The 14,913-nt window shown below is 43.0% G+C and overlaps 1 protein-coding gene across 4 annotated transcripts in view; it reads left to right on the forward strand.

Moving 5' to 3' along the window:
- LOC133973181 (disheveled-associated activator of morphogenesis 1-like) overlaps positions 1–14,913 on the forward strand; it is a 49,577-nt gene that overhangs the window by 907 nt on the left and 33,757 nt on the right. For 2 of the 4 annotated variants that reach the window (XM_062410876.1, XM_062410880.1), the window contains exon 1: positions 13,595–14,004. The exons of 1 other annotated variant lie outside the window; for it this stretch is intronic. The gene's annotated coding sequence lies outside the window, so the exon portion shown is untranslated. Of the gene's footprint in view, positions 1–939; positions 1,141–13,594; positions 14,005–14,913 lie in introns of those variants that run through there. One more of the 4 variants, XM_062410879.1, reaches the window with a different exon arrangement.

Genomic DNA, 14,913 nt, shown 5'->3' on the forward strand with positions numbered 1-14,913 from the left:
GGGTCCCTCCGAGAGAACCGCAGTGCTTCACACAGTCCCAACTAATTTCAGAGGTCAATGAGTGTAGGCTTCATTTCCAAGGTGTGTTCCTGCCATGAACGTTGTTTAAATCAAATCCCAGGTCATATCTGTCTTTTGAGTAGGGAAGTGTTAATAGATGGGCTCAGGGAGCTAATGCTGGGAAACATATGTCAACACATTGTAACTCTGGCTAATAATTCATCGTCAGAGCGTTTATCTGCACTAAAGTCTGACAAGTAAGACACTCAGTATACGAGATGTATAACTGCAGTAAACTAATATTGTCAAATAGTGATAGAACCATAAATCTGCTGCACATACATCAGCTATGTGGTGTTATGGGCTTTAAAGGACAGGGGGACCAGAGAGTGTCTAGAACGTTCATGCCTGTATGGCCTGAGGGCAGGAACTGGTTGTCAGAACGGAGGGCACCCCCGATAAGTTTTCACTTTGTTAAAGAGTTGTTACTGTGCCTAAGTTATACTGATGTTCAGGGACGGTCATCTCTGTCTATTGGAGAGGCCGGACACCGTCCTGTCCTTCATCACAGTCCCAAGAGGACAAACAAAGACCAGCTGTCTCCCAGTCCTCCAGGGTCCCTGTGAGGGGATCCCAGTGGTCAGCAAAGTGTGACAAAGTTCAAAGGTCATTACTTTCAGTGTCGGCTCCACATCAGATCATATTTATTCTTTATAGCTTCTTGCTTCTTCATATTTAAATGCTCGAAGGTAAGTAGGGCAGGGTTGTTAATGTACAGTATAGGAATAGATGGGCCTGAAGGGTTAATGTTAAAAAAGGAGGCAAATGGTAACTTTGGCTAATAATTCATTGTTGGACCTTGTACCAGTAGTGTAGTCGGACAACTAGGCCACTCAATATGAAATACAAATAACTGCAGTAAGGGCATGAAGTGCTGGTCTCATCCATGATTGACAAACTGAGGTTACGTACAGATGCGTGACCTCCATCACGAGTCCGGCTGCTACATGAGCCAGGATAAAAAGGAGCAGCCCGCGGAGCTTCCAGACATCGATACTTCACCTGCTCTGCGTTAATACTCGGCTGTGTTGCGCCGCTCAGAGGTGGAATGACTCACTTGTGAAAGCCGTGAAGTTGCAGGTCAGTCGGGGAGCCCACCGCGCCAGATTATCCCAGTGTTATCGTTCCAGTGGTGGTGGGCTACTACCCCCAGTGAGGTGCTTATCAGGGAAGGCTTGCATTCCCGAGAATTAGAATACTCTAAATCATGGAGGGGCCTGTGTGTGCTTGTAATGCCTTGTGAGAGGGCTTACTGCTGTGGTGTGATCTGCAGGCATGTTTTCACTGTAAACATTGGAGATGCCTTACATGATGTACCAGGCTGTTATTTTGTCCACAAGTGATAATGCTCCAGACAGGGAGTTGGCTGATTACAGATCAGCGCTGACAGCCGCTGACATTTGAGTTACGTGTTTTGTTTTTCTGAATACGCACACAGATTATTAGTCAGTGTTGCAACTGCATGCTTTCCAAAGAGATTTGTGCTTCAGAGTCTCTGAGCAGGGGTGATACGATGCTGTAGGCTGATTTATGACTTATCACAAACGTATCAGTCTGGGCGTCTATATGTTTTAATGGCATTTTGACACATGTGCTTTTCTTAATGTGACATCTCACAAAGTGAAAAATCCCTAACGTGCATGGGGAATGGAAAGTCCTTATCATTGTCTGACAGAAACAATAGGCAGTGCGTCTATTTTGACAAATAGCTGGTCGTCCTGTGTTTGTTCTTCTTATTAGTTCCTGTTAACATATGTCACTCATCTTTAGAAATCATCAGAACAGGTGACAGACTATCGTGTTCCCTTCGGCTACAGCAGAGTCTGGCTTGTTTTTGCTTCACATCATCCGGCAGTTGTCACTGACATGAACACGCTCTGTGCTGACGAAAACTTGATTCAGCGAAAAGTATTCCTTGGTGAAAGTTAAACCTGTTTTTGTTATGTTTATCCCCCAGCATATCATTTCAGAGGATAATGTGATCAGTGTGTCCGTCCATCTCCGCGTCTGTAATCATTTAGTTTACGAAGGAGAACTCAAAAAACCATCTGGTATTTTAAACTGAACGTTAACAATTATGTTATCAGGTAATGAAGGAGAGCCTTTGGATATTTTGGTTTTGCCCGAGGGGGATGTGTCATCTCCTTCCGACTCTTGTTCTTTCGTCCTCAGGCAAATGCATTCCGCAAACAAATGGATAGTTCTCACCAGATAAGGTCGGCTGCACGATGGTTGATTTTAAGGAAGACAAATTAGGAATGTTTAAATAATGTATTGTGTCGGTGATGAGGCGACTGCAAATCCAAAAATGCCATTTTGCCGACTGCTCAGTTTATTTTTGGCAGCTGATCGTGCCTCATTCAGCTGATTTTCAAAGGGGCGTGTCCACGTCCCTTGTTCCAACAATAACTCACCAAAAACATCTGCAATAGTTTATAAAGAGTCTATTTTCTCTCCTCACATTTCATCAGAATAAAACATACATGTGATGTATAAATTTAATTCCATTTGACGGAATCTTCAGGTCAGTTCATCAACTGTGTCAGTGTATTGTACCTACGCCCCTCTCCATCAGCACACACAAATACTGCTGAAGTGCTCTTTGGGGGACTGGGTTAATGAGCTGAGTGTTAAGTTTCACAGGAAGGCCAGCGTAGCAGGGAGACACCAGCTTCCATGGCCGTATTAAGCACCAGGCGGTGAAAGAGTAAACGACCGCACCAAACAACAGGGGGGAGGTATGGACTAATTATTTATTCAAGGGTGTGTGTCATTTAGCTGTGGCTGTAACACAGCTGAGCCCGGTAAGACCCCCACATGTCAGCACGGTTTCTGGATGTTGCGGTTACATTAATGTGCGGAAGCAGGTGCTGAACCACAGACTCTGTGATTGCTCTTTTTTGTCTCGTGAGAGTAATTAAAATACACATCCTTATTTAAACGTTATATGATCTTCTCTTTTTGCACATTATGGCTATGAATTATTGTGAACCATGCTTTGTCAAACAGGTTTATGTGCACACTGGATACTGGATATCTGTTAATATCTATAATTAATTTGGCTAAGTAATAAGCGGATGCTTACACTGGAATTATTAATTGGCACCGTCAGTTCAAGAATGTTCATAGCTAGAGAATGTGGCAAATCCAGTTGTTATTCATATTTATTTATCTCTGTTCATATTTTTACTCTTGCTTTGCTCCCTATGTAGTGTTTGGACATTATGACCTTGTGGCGTATGAACTGTAAGGGTCCACTGACAATTTGTCTTTTACCCTGGTGTCTCTACCATTGTGGACAACACTGCAAATCAGTGTGCGGAAGTGCTTCAGGGCAATGGTGGGAGCTGGATTATCTTAATCTGACATTCCTGTCTGGTGATTTTTGCACATAAACTCAATTGACTTTATGCATCACCACACCTACACCTACTTCATTAGCACATCGATTGAATTTCTATGTGCATATCTTTTTTTTGTGAGGGTCGTTGGGGGGGATTAAGCAAATCCTAACAGTGGCAAGAGGCAGTTTACACCCTGGATAGGCCACTTGTGTATCAAAGGTTAAACATGCAGACAAACAACCATTCACACTCACATTCACACCTAGTGTTCATTTTGTAGAGTCTCCAATCAACGTAACCATTATCTGCATGTCTCTTGACTTTGGGAGGAAGCAAGATTATCCAGAGAAAAACCATGCAGACACGGGGAGATCATGAAAGACGATGGCCAAACAGCTATTTGTTCCAGGAACCCTCTTGCTGCACCATTGTAAATGTGTAACAGACAAAGAAACATTTTCATTTAATTACGTGGAGATATAATCGTTGATTAAAATTGTTTGGAGAGTTCTTGTTGGTATCAGAGTGTGGTGGTCTCAGGTGGAGCTCTCTATGTGTGATGTGCAGTGGATCCTGTGAGTCTGCAGCCCTGCTTGCCTGCCACAACAATGAGCATGCCCGACTGTTTGAATGTGCTATTCTTTGTGCAGTGTGCTTCACTTGGGCCAGACAATAGCTTCATTTAGCATCTCTTCTCTGTCGAGGCCTGCTCCGTCACCATGGCACCCCTGCCATGCCACACCCTGCCCCCAGTCTGGCCCCAGCTTTGCACTTGTCCTTGCTGTTGGGACAGCTGGGCTTGGATCGCCATTGTTGGCCGCACCCAAGACCCGACCTCGCACTTTTCGAGGATTTGGGTGGCTGGGCTGCAAAACCTCTCAGTGTGTTTCAATTTTCATTTGGTTAAAAGATGAGTGCATAAACCATAACCCTCAGATTGTGATGGACATAAGCAGGACAAAATTACAGGGTTTCCAGCATCGTTTTTTAGCATAGGCCTGGAACAGATCACATAACTAACTAGAATATGAAATAAAACAAAACCCTTTGAAATAAATTAACAGATTTATGATTTCTCAAATGAAAAATCATTATATTCTTGTGGTTATTGTTTCAGAAAAAATCAAAGACCTGCATGGCTTACCAGGTCAACCTGGATCATAGCTGCTGCTGATGAGGTCATTTATCTAGTTTTCTGCTTTTTTACTGGACAGAATATTAACAATGTTTTAACTTTGGACTAAAACACATATAGAACAGTTCATTAACCTTGCCTAGCCTGGTTCGCTCCTGATAAAAAGCAACTAATAGCTTGAATTGTTTATCAGCAGAAGCAAAACAGAAAAACGTCTCTATTCATACTTGCACATTGCTTTACTTCCATCATCTCCTCGGTTGAAACTTGAGGTGATTATTTACGTTGTTTAGAGTTTACCCACTCAGTGACTGCATGTCCCCTCCCAAGACCGTTGACCCTTGACCTCACTGATTGTTCGGAGGTGAAAGAGCAGTACTCCCTGTTTCCAGCTCGGCCACTCGCTGGTGGCAGATTTTTTATTAATGGGCTTTAGGCTGACAGCTTTCAGACCCTGAGCTGAATAATGGCTCCTTCATGGCAACCCATTCACTCGTAACCCAATTTTATTTGCAATGAAAGATGCATCATTGCTACTTGATAATGTGAACCTTAACTGATGGGAAAAACAGCCACAATTACTGCTTTCATTTGCTGTCATTGCACTTTCTAATTAATAAGAACATGAAATCTGATGAGATTGTCAGATTTCAGTTTAAATCTCAAAACGATGGAACATAAACCGTAATTAGACCTGGTGTTGCAGTGCAGACCTATCGTCAGAGCAGGCTCCCTCCAGAGAAACAAGCCTTGAACTGCAGTCTTCCGGTTCTATATCTAGAACTGGGTGACCTATGAAATTATTTTTTGGTGCCGATCTGAACTTGTTGCTGTTATACCTCGGAGAGCACAGTACAAGCTGTGCTACTTCTGATTCCTGCCAAGTTTCCTTTTTCAAGTTGTTAAAAGAGGTAAAGACGTTGTAACAATGTGATACTTGAAGGAGTTAAGTGCAGCTCCGATTGTACTTGCAAACGAAATGACTCGACAGATGGATAAAGTGTCAGCTAATGCCAGAATTAAATGTTACATTTTATATCACAAATACAAGTTTATAATTGAAATACCCAGATTTTTTGATATCTAGTTGGTATATAAAAAAATCAATTTTATTACATAGCAAGAAGATTCTACTTTTACATCTTATTAAATAAAATTAGGTTTTGAGACCTCCTGGTCTATAAACTAAATGAATTTAAAAAAAAACAAGTTAAAAAGGGCTTTTCCTAGCTCAGCAGTTTTACAATTGAAAAGCACCGCACACTTTTGATAAAGGGAAATGGTCTTTCCTGGTTGATGCCTGCTTTATGGAGTGACATAATTATCCCAGACTTTTACAGAATTTTACAGAATGACAGAGGTTATAGCTGTACTTGGTGGTTGCTTGGTTTTGTTTCTGACTTAAGTCTTTTAATCACCACATTTTTTCAGCCTGTGTATTTGTTAATTAATAGCCTTGCTTTCCTTTTTTATTTATTTATTTGGCTCAAGAGTGGAGGCAGTTGTTGTTAACAAAGTTGGAAAGTGACTGTTCTCTTGCCAGACTGGGAGAACTGACGCAAACCTCAGGTTGCGATGACAATGAGCATTGAAATTAATCACTTGGGTGCCTCCAGCTATAAGATGAGGAGAGAGTGTGGCCACGCTGCGGTTCAAACAAAGGGAGCATGTGGGTCCTGTCCCGTCTGTGTGTGTGTGTGTGTGTGTGTGTGTGTGTGTGTGTGTGTGTGTGTGTGTACGTGTGTGTGCAGGGTGGGGGTGGGAGTGGGGGTGTAGATGTTGGTTTGGGAGGACAGGAGGGGGGGTTTTATGGGCCAGGAGGGATTCATGTTTCAATCCTTGCTCGCCTCTTATTCCCTTTGTCTAGGTCACGTTATTAAAGTCAATTCCCAAAGCAGAGACGCTGGAAATTCTGTACGAGTTTGCAGTTTTACGTGGATGTATGAGCCCTCAATCATATTTTATGTTAGAAGTTGTTGCAGCCGAGGTTCCAGCTCTTTTGTCTGTAAGCGAATTCGGTACACCCATCAGTTCAGGCTCCTACTTGTAGTTGTATTAATAACAGGTCGATCACTGTCAGCTTGTTCAACATAATAAAGTGAACGTTGGCATGCTCACTAACACACCATTTAAATCCTTAAAGACGAGAGTTCAGAACGTTTGTCATGTCTTATCAGGGCACCTTCAGAATTCATCTCAAAAGAAGGAAGGAGGACAGTAGCAGCATCTCGAGCAGGCCTCGCCCTTTGATTTCGATCTTTTGCACAGAAATATAAAGCTTGTTTTGACGTCTTTTCCTGAATGTGCAACTTCTCTAACTCCGGCTACGCAACAACACTTTTTAGGAATTCCTCAAGGATATGCGGGATATGCCCTGCATCCTGTTTGACATATTCCATTGGAACAGCTGAGATGCCGGCATGTTTCTTCCCCAGACACAAACCATCGTATGTGTAACAGCCGGCGAAACAAGCAGACAGATATCAGATTCAGCGGCAGACTGTGCCAGAGCACGGCATGCTTTATCCTGCTCTTAAAATGCCGCCCCGCCCTCGGGAAAGCACGCTCAAGTTCTGACAAGTCATCAAGCAGGAGAGCAAGGACAGGAAAATACATTTAGGTCTCTCTTATCCTTGTGTCACTCATGAATTGATGCAACTTTATCAATTCAAAAGTTCATAGCTGCACTGAGGCCACTAGTATGAGCTGCTAAGTTCTTTGGAAATTGATGATGGATGTAGCAGACTGCTTTGTTTGAGATAATCCTCTGAGTAATATATGGAAATGAATGCATGCCCCGGTTTATCACTTTCACCCCCGTATCATTTGCATATCTCTTCAGCTCATTCATCATCACGTCATCGGTATTTTTACCATATTAATGTTATTTCCCGTCAAGTGAGATGGCGTCTCTGGAGCCGGTAATGTCAGTCACGAACATTCTTATCGAATTGGCAGAATCTGCGTTTGTTTGAAAAAGCACCTTTTTGTTTCTTTGTGGCTTTGTTGTGATTCACTTTGTGACTTCTTACAAATGACGTTCATGAAAGCTCCACAGTGAAGAATTGCAACTGGGTTGGAGCGAATCTCTTATCTTCAATTCCTTCCTGTTACAATGTGAGAAATGTTTTCTGTTTATCTGAAACGTTGTCAATGTAACCACCACATGAGACGTCTTCGTTCCCTTGGGCAAGGTTTTAGGTTGCTGCTTCAACCAAAATATGTTCCCACAGTATAACGTATCTGTGTGATAACATTACTGTAGAGAAGCCGTCAAAACAGTCATGCAGTCAGACGAAACCAGCTGCGTCAACAGCTAAATGTTCTTTGGGAGGGATTGTATTTCAGCTTTTAGTGGCGACTTTTGTCCACATCCAATTTCTTTCTTTTCTCACAGTTACGAAACTTGTTTTAATTTTACCGGTGTTATGATTTATTGGTGATCCGATAAAACGGCTAGCTCATCCTTCAATTACCTAATCCTTAAAGTAAAGTGTTATTCTAGGCTATGTCTTTAAAACGGTGATCACTCTATATTGCCATTAAGAGAACCACATCATGTTAGGGTTGGCTTATTTACCCCATACAAATCCAAAGGTGGCAGATTTTAGATAGCATGCTGGCCTTTCCGAAGTCAGAGGCGTGACATGTTAAGGCTCAACATTAGAAAATTATACGACCATGGGCGGAGTCCTCTCTCCGTACTATGCGTTCATTCTGTCTGTATTTGTGGGGATCTTCTGAAAGGTCATTGATACAGACGAAACAGTCGAAAAGGTGCAGCTCCCATGGAAAACCTTGGGGACAGTAGCTAATAGTTCAAGAGGTAGGGAATGGAAAAGTTCTGCCATAGTTGAAATTTCAAACTTTTTTAGGAGAAACTTTGCAAGTTGCTAAGTTGGACCACCACTGTTACAGCACAGCCACCTCACGGTTGTTTTCTTTTTGAAAGAATAGTGAGGCAGAAATAAGGTGCAATATTCCCACTTTGAAGCAGATTATATCCAAAACTAAACAAACAGTCGAAGTGATTCCATGTTGAAGTGTACTGTAACCCTGAACATCATGTTGTTTGTGTCCCAGATGTTTCCCTTGCACAGTTGATAGCTCAGATGCCACAGGGCAGAGGCTGTCAGCTTGATTCTGTTAAACAGCAGGTGTCCTTGTTAAGTCCAAACATCTCCTCTCTGCTGCTTCTGTTTTAGTCTCATGATTTCCTTGCACTGCTCTGCTCTTGGTTTGAGCTTTTCAGGTCATTTTCCAGCATTAATATTTGGTTTTCACTTGTATCTGGTCCTAGGTTATTTCCCCCCTGCTGAGATTATGGCACGCTTTGAGATAAGCAGCTTGTAACACACCCATTCAGCCTTGCAAGAAGGCCCTGTCCTGCACGCTGCCTTGGCTGGCTTCACCTTAAGACTTTGCGTCTGTGTCAGTCATGCGTCTGGGTGGCCATAAGCCAGTTTTGCATCCATGTTGGCGGTCAAAGATAAGGCCGAGACCTTGGACCTTTTCTCATGGATTTAGTCTGGTGAGCAGACTAGTGTGACATTAGCCGATATGCACTCTGTGGTATGAATCAGTCTTCACCCTCAGAGCAGACTGGATACTGATTGGATTATGTTGGATTAATGTTACTCTATTGGATTTGTTTGTTGATTTGTTTATATGCTACCTCTGCTGCCACACTATACATTACACTCTCTCCTGGTTCTTATCTCTCCGTTCTAAAATCCTTAACCACAGATTTCTCGCTTGGCCTACATCTGGAGGGATCAGCAAGTTAAGCCACAGCCTTTTAACCCGCAAATTCTGTCAATCCGTTACAAGCACGTTCACTGCAGCTGCACCCACTCGCCTCATAATATTTTAGCAGCACTGTTATTCACTTCTTCCCGGGACATCCAACTCTATTTGTGTACTTGAGTAATGCCTTTGCTTTTCAATTGTACTTGTTCTAAATGATTAGATAATGATTTGTTTTAGTACATGAGATTAGAGCTGTCAGAGGATATATCAACAGTTGAAAATCGCCTTCTCTTTGAGATAACAAGCAAAGAAGGTAATCCAAAACAACATTATATAAGTTTATTTTCAAATGTTTGAAGAAGCTGATCCACTGACGAAAATAAGGAGTTAGGTTGAACTCTCTGGAAAACGCTAGGTTGTGTACCTTGAGATTAGATTTAAGGACAAAAATTGTTTTAGCGTTGTGGTTATCAGACTGAAAACAGCCTGTTTGTTAACAGCTATTCAACAAAAACTTGCTGATATGTGAAGTAAGGCTATAACAGTCCTAGATTTCGTCATGTGAGCACTTCTACTGGAGTACAAGGAACACTGCCTCAGTCTATGTGATCATGTGAGATAATAGAAAACATCATGCGCGTAATTCGACCATGAAATATTACAGGATAAAAATGTCTATGTCTAGGTTGTTATTATTATCTCCCTTCCAAAATGTAGGGTTCCTGGTTCAAAACCACGGGTCTTACAGAGTCGGTCCACATGTCCTTAAGCAAGACACTGAACTCATAATTACTCCCGAAGTGGTCTCATCAGCGTGTGAATGCGTGCATGAATGAGTCATTCATTCATTCTAAGGTGGTTGGCAGATTAGAAAAGAGTTAATTTCACAAACACTGTAGCTTGGTGAGACTTGTGTGCAGCTAGTTGTTTTCATTGCAGGAGATTACTGGATGTAGAAAGTCGTGCACCCCCTCCTGGGATGGACCTTTCTATTCCAGGAGGGGGTAATTACAAGCTTTCCAGAGGGTGGGTAGAAAGACCAGTTGGACCCTTTTTAATCCTGGAATTTAATTTGTGATCATTAGGGTCTCCAGTAAGGGAAGGGCTGCATGGGAGGAATTTATGGATATAGCCCCACCCTGACTGAAGCATATGTACGGTGTAGCGCTGTCGGCTTCCACCACATGATACAAGCCATAATATAACGTTCCCCCTTTCACACATTCCTTCGCAGCAGTTGGAGAAACTGTTTTTTTTTTTTTTTTATTTCTCGGCTGTCAGTCATGTTTCAGATCAGAATATGCTTATACTTGGCATGATGAGGTAGACATTACTGTTCATTTTCACCAACTCCTCGAACTGGGATGCTTCAGTTTGCGACTTTGTGGATTAATTTCCTTTTACACTGTTTCTACCCTATGTCCAGAGTTTGTGTGTGGCTTTCGACTGACCCACTGTTTCACACATTAAGCAGAAGGCTTAACATTTCACCACATTATGTTTTTCCTTTCTGTATAACCAGAGAATGTCTGTCAACAAGCATGTAATCAAAGCTGAACTTCTCAGGGTCATCTACAATCTGTAGCCAATCAAATTTCCACGCTTCCTGGTTTCGCTGTTGACGTGAAGCTTCAGGAACTTCCAACGTTTAATTTAGTTCTTGTCATACGTGGTCTTTTATATATAAAACATAGTCGCAAGCTCAAAAATTAGTAGGATTTCTCCACATTTTAAATCCCTTGTTGTCTCCTGCTTTGTATGTTGTCATCATGTCTTTTGCAAAGTTCATGACCCCTAAACATAAAAGGCAACACCAAAGCAACAGGAAAATATTTTCCTATTGAAAACCAGATAGAAAAGGGTAAAGTTGAGTTTGTCTTCCCTCACATGCTTAATAATTAACAAAGAAGTCCAGGAAAGTTAGAGCAGGTACACACAAACACTGGACTACAGTCTCTGTCAGGGTAGAGTATGTTTTCCTTACTTTCAAATGTAACGATTGTCTTTGTATTGGTGATTCATATTTTAACCTGGATATAACTCGTAGTTTAAGCCCATTTTCTAGTTGTCTGTCATCTGAAGCCTTCACTGGTGGAGACACTGTCCTGGAGAAAGACTTCACAAGTCATTTTGACCAAAGAAGGACACAATATCATATATCATCACAGAACAGAAATGCAGGATAATTACACAGTCCATGACAAGTGTCACCACCGTCCGTGTCCCTGCATGTACCTGTTGCCCTCGAGGTCACCAAAACAACAGTCCTGGCTGGTATTTTCACGGATGGCCCGTCCCACCAGAACAGAAGCCCTCCATGGGAACAGGACCTGTCTGTTATTCCAGCTGCATGACATTCTTTTCAGAGGCAGCTACCCAGGACTGTACAGCTTCCACTGTTATCCATTCATGACTGCACCGGCGTGGCTCGCCGCTGATGTCTGTAACACCAATCCTGTTGAGATAAACTGGTTTCCCACAGGCCCATCCTATTGGGTCAGGCTACAGAGCAAGAAATCTAAGAAGTAATTCAAAGAGAAGAGTTGCAACGCTTCACAAGATTAAGTTTTATATCAACTAGTAATATCGTGACTGGGAAGATGTTCAGAAATCTAAAAGCTGCAGACAACTTCACACGTTGGCTTCAGCAAATTGCAGCTGTTGGTTAGATTTTTGCCGTTTATATAACCTAGAAATCATGAAAGTGATTTTTACTTACCTCCAACCGCAAGAAAAGTGGTCAAGTAATGCATGACTGGGGATGAAGATAGGCGACATTTCTAATGCTATTTACATCTGGGGGATTACCACCAGCTGTTTTTGAAAAAGTTAGAATCCCCCTTTTAGGTCTGAATTGTGTCTCCTTTTTGGCAGACAGGTTTCAGAGTCTCAAATCGAGTTATTCCATTGTCCCACTTACCGTCTCAGTTACAGGCCATTGGACACTCTACTCACATTTTCTTATTCCGCTGATTGGACAAAGCTGTGTTGAGTAACAAAATATACAACAAAAGCTCTATTACGTCCTGTAGCAGTAACACCTGCCTCACTTCTGAAGCATCAGAACAGAATGACGGAGAGATGACACTTATTTTGTCAACACCTGCAGGGAAACCCGTAGGACCTGAATGTGGTGGGTGACTTCTGTTCTCTTATGAGAGCATGTCTGATTTCTCTCACCTCCTGTATGAACAAAGATGGACCAAACTGTAATTACTATGGATGATACATCTTCAGAATATTGAGTTGACTCCACACCCCACAACTGAGAAAAAACAATCATGTTTGATGCAAGCATTAGTATCACTGAGCACTGTAAACTCCTCTTCCAGAAAAACAGTTAATTCAAAATGGATCATAAAATATTTGCAGTAAATCATAAAGTGTTTTTTTTTATGATTCACTCTAAATTACTTGGAAAACCAATGTTATAAACTTGATGGAAATAATTAACCTCCACCAAGGAGGTTGTGTTTTCACCTGCATGTTTGTCTGTTTGTCAGAAGGATTATGCAAATGATTTCCAAGAAATTTGTGAATCGATGTTGCTACTTTTTATCTACATAAGCTTTGCTGGATGACTGAGAGTCTTTACAGACTTTTTACTTTACTACATTAATATTTTGCAGATGAAATCTTGCAGCAAAAGACCAAAGAACTGTGCTATTGTGTGCCTTTCTTCCGAGTGAGACACTTACTCATTGAGCTTCATTTACTTTTGTTTATTCCATTCGAAAAAATGCCATTATGTTGCAACGTAGGAGTGTTTATAGGTTCTGAATGTCGTGAGCCAGTAATTAGCTGCGATGCAGGAGTGAGGCTCGTGCTGTAAATCATGTGGGAGCGTCTGTTTAGTTTAAAATCCTTTGGATATTTTGTCAGACGTCTCCTCTTTGCCACAATGTAAGGATGGTTTCGGTTCTGTACTTAATTATATACAGGAGGACTTTAAGGTACATGATTGGATGTAGAGTTACGTCCATGTATCACATGCAGTATTACCTAATTTCCTCATTGTCCCTGTGACACTTTCCATGATTCTCACCACGATCCCCTCCAACATCCACATTTACACATTTCATACCTCCAACTTTATTTCCCCTCCTGCAGCTCTCCAAACAAGCCCTCTCCAAACAAGCCCTAAACGCGCTGTCTCAAGGCAGCGTAAGGGGGAGGGGGTGAGCTGGGCGGTGGCCACCGCTCGGCTGCATCCTATTAGGACTGGGAGTGTTGAAAAGAGGTGTGGTCTGGAGCCAGTAACATCTGTGCCTGTCCCCTCTGCCCCCACGGCATTCTGCAGAGAAAGGCAGAGAGAAGGAGGTCCAGTGTAGGGAGTGGGACCAGCAAGGAGAAGTCCTTGCCGGCTAGCTGGCTGTTCGCAAGATCTCAAGCAGCAGCCCATGCTGTATGACGCGTTAACCTCTTGTTTGCCCCCCGTCCATCAGACATTTACACCCTCTGCCAAACTGGGAGAGGCTGGGAGAGGCTGACATTGACAGCCTCTGGGATTCAAGGAGTTCATCAGTTACTCCAACCCCCGAATAGACGGCTTTGAACCGACGTGGATTACCTACCTTGCCCAGGAAATGCTCCGTGGTGCTGCGTGGTGTGTACAAGCATCGTTTTTGCTGTCGACAGTGCAGAAAGCCGACAGGGAGTTAAGGATATAAAGGGAATGCTCGGAGCGCAGCAGGGGCGAGCTCACTCCTGGACAGGGTAAGAAGAGCTCAATGAATCTTCCTGTTCCACCCTGTAATCAAATGAGTGCGAAGAAAAGGAGTGCAGGAGCCGGCTATCTTCTGAACGGAATGTGTGTGTGTGTGTGTGTGTGTGTGTGTGTGTGTGTGTGTGTGTGTGGCGGTCGGATAGCCCAGGGATATCATATCTGTGTGTGTGTCTGTGCAGGGGGAGAGTTTGGGGTTGGTGGTTTGCTTTATCACTCCCCAGGATACAGGCTCAGGATTCCTCTAGCCAAGACGTAGGTGATTGTGTCATGTCTGTCTAACTAGGAGGTGTCGGTGTGGAAAACGGTGTTGCTGTGGTAACCATGGGGGAGGAGCTGGTAGGGTGACAGGGGGCTACAACCGATCCCTGGGGCTGATTTCGTGGTGAGAGTCGAGAGTTGTCATCTGTATATGGGGAATGCCCCGTAATGACAAGGCTGGTCTGTAGATAGAGTGATTTGGTGGTAGAAGTATGTGTTCCCACACACACACGCATACACACACACACACACGCATACACACACACACAAACACACACACAGAGGCTGCAGGCTGCTGTACCTCCCACCAGCTCCTCTCTGTGGTTTGGCGAACACGGCCCCTTATCAGTGTCAAGTGAGTGTGAGAGAAAGAGGATGGCATACTTTTTTCCATGATGACGGGGCGGAGTGCAGATAATCAGGTCAATGAAAAGGAAAGTCACCTTGAGCACAGAGGGGTCCGCTCATTTCCTGTCACTGCCCATCCTGCTCAGGTTCCACTCTCACCTCCTCAGTGTCTCCCCAGGGGCTGTGTATACATTGCATGTAAATACTACACGGGAGGATGATGGTCTGAAGGACAGCCGGTTACTCTTTGTAATTCTGCTGGATTTTCGTGCTGGCTCTGAGTGATGGCCAGC

Source organism: Platichthys flesus, chromosome 18 (genome assembly GCF_949316205.1).
Source record: "Platichthys flesus chromosome 18, fPlaFle2.1, whole genome shotgun sequence".
Classification (NCBI taxonomy): domain Eukaryota; kingdom Metazoa; phylum Chordata; class Actinopteri; order Pleuronectiformes; family Pleuronectidae; genus Platichthys; species Platichthys flesus.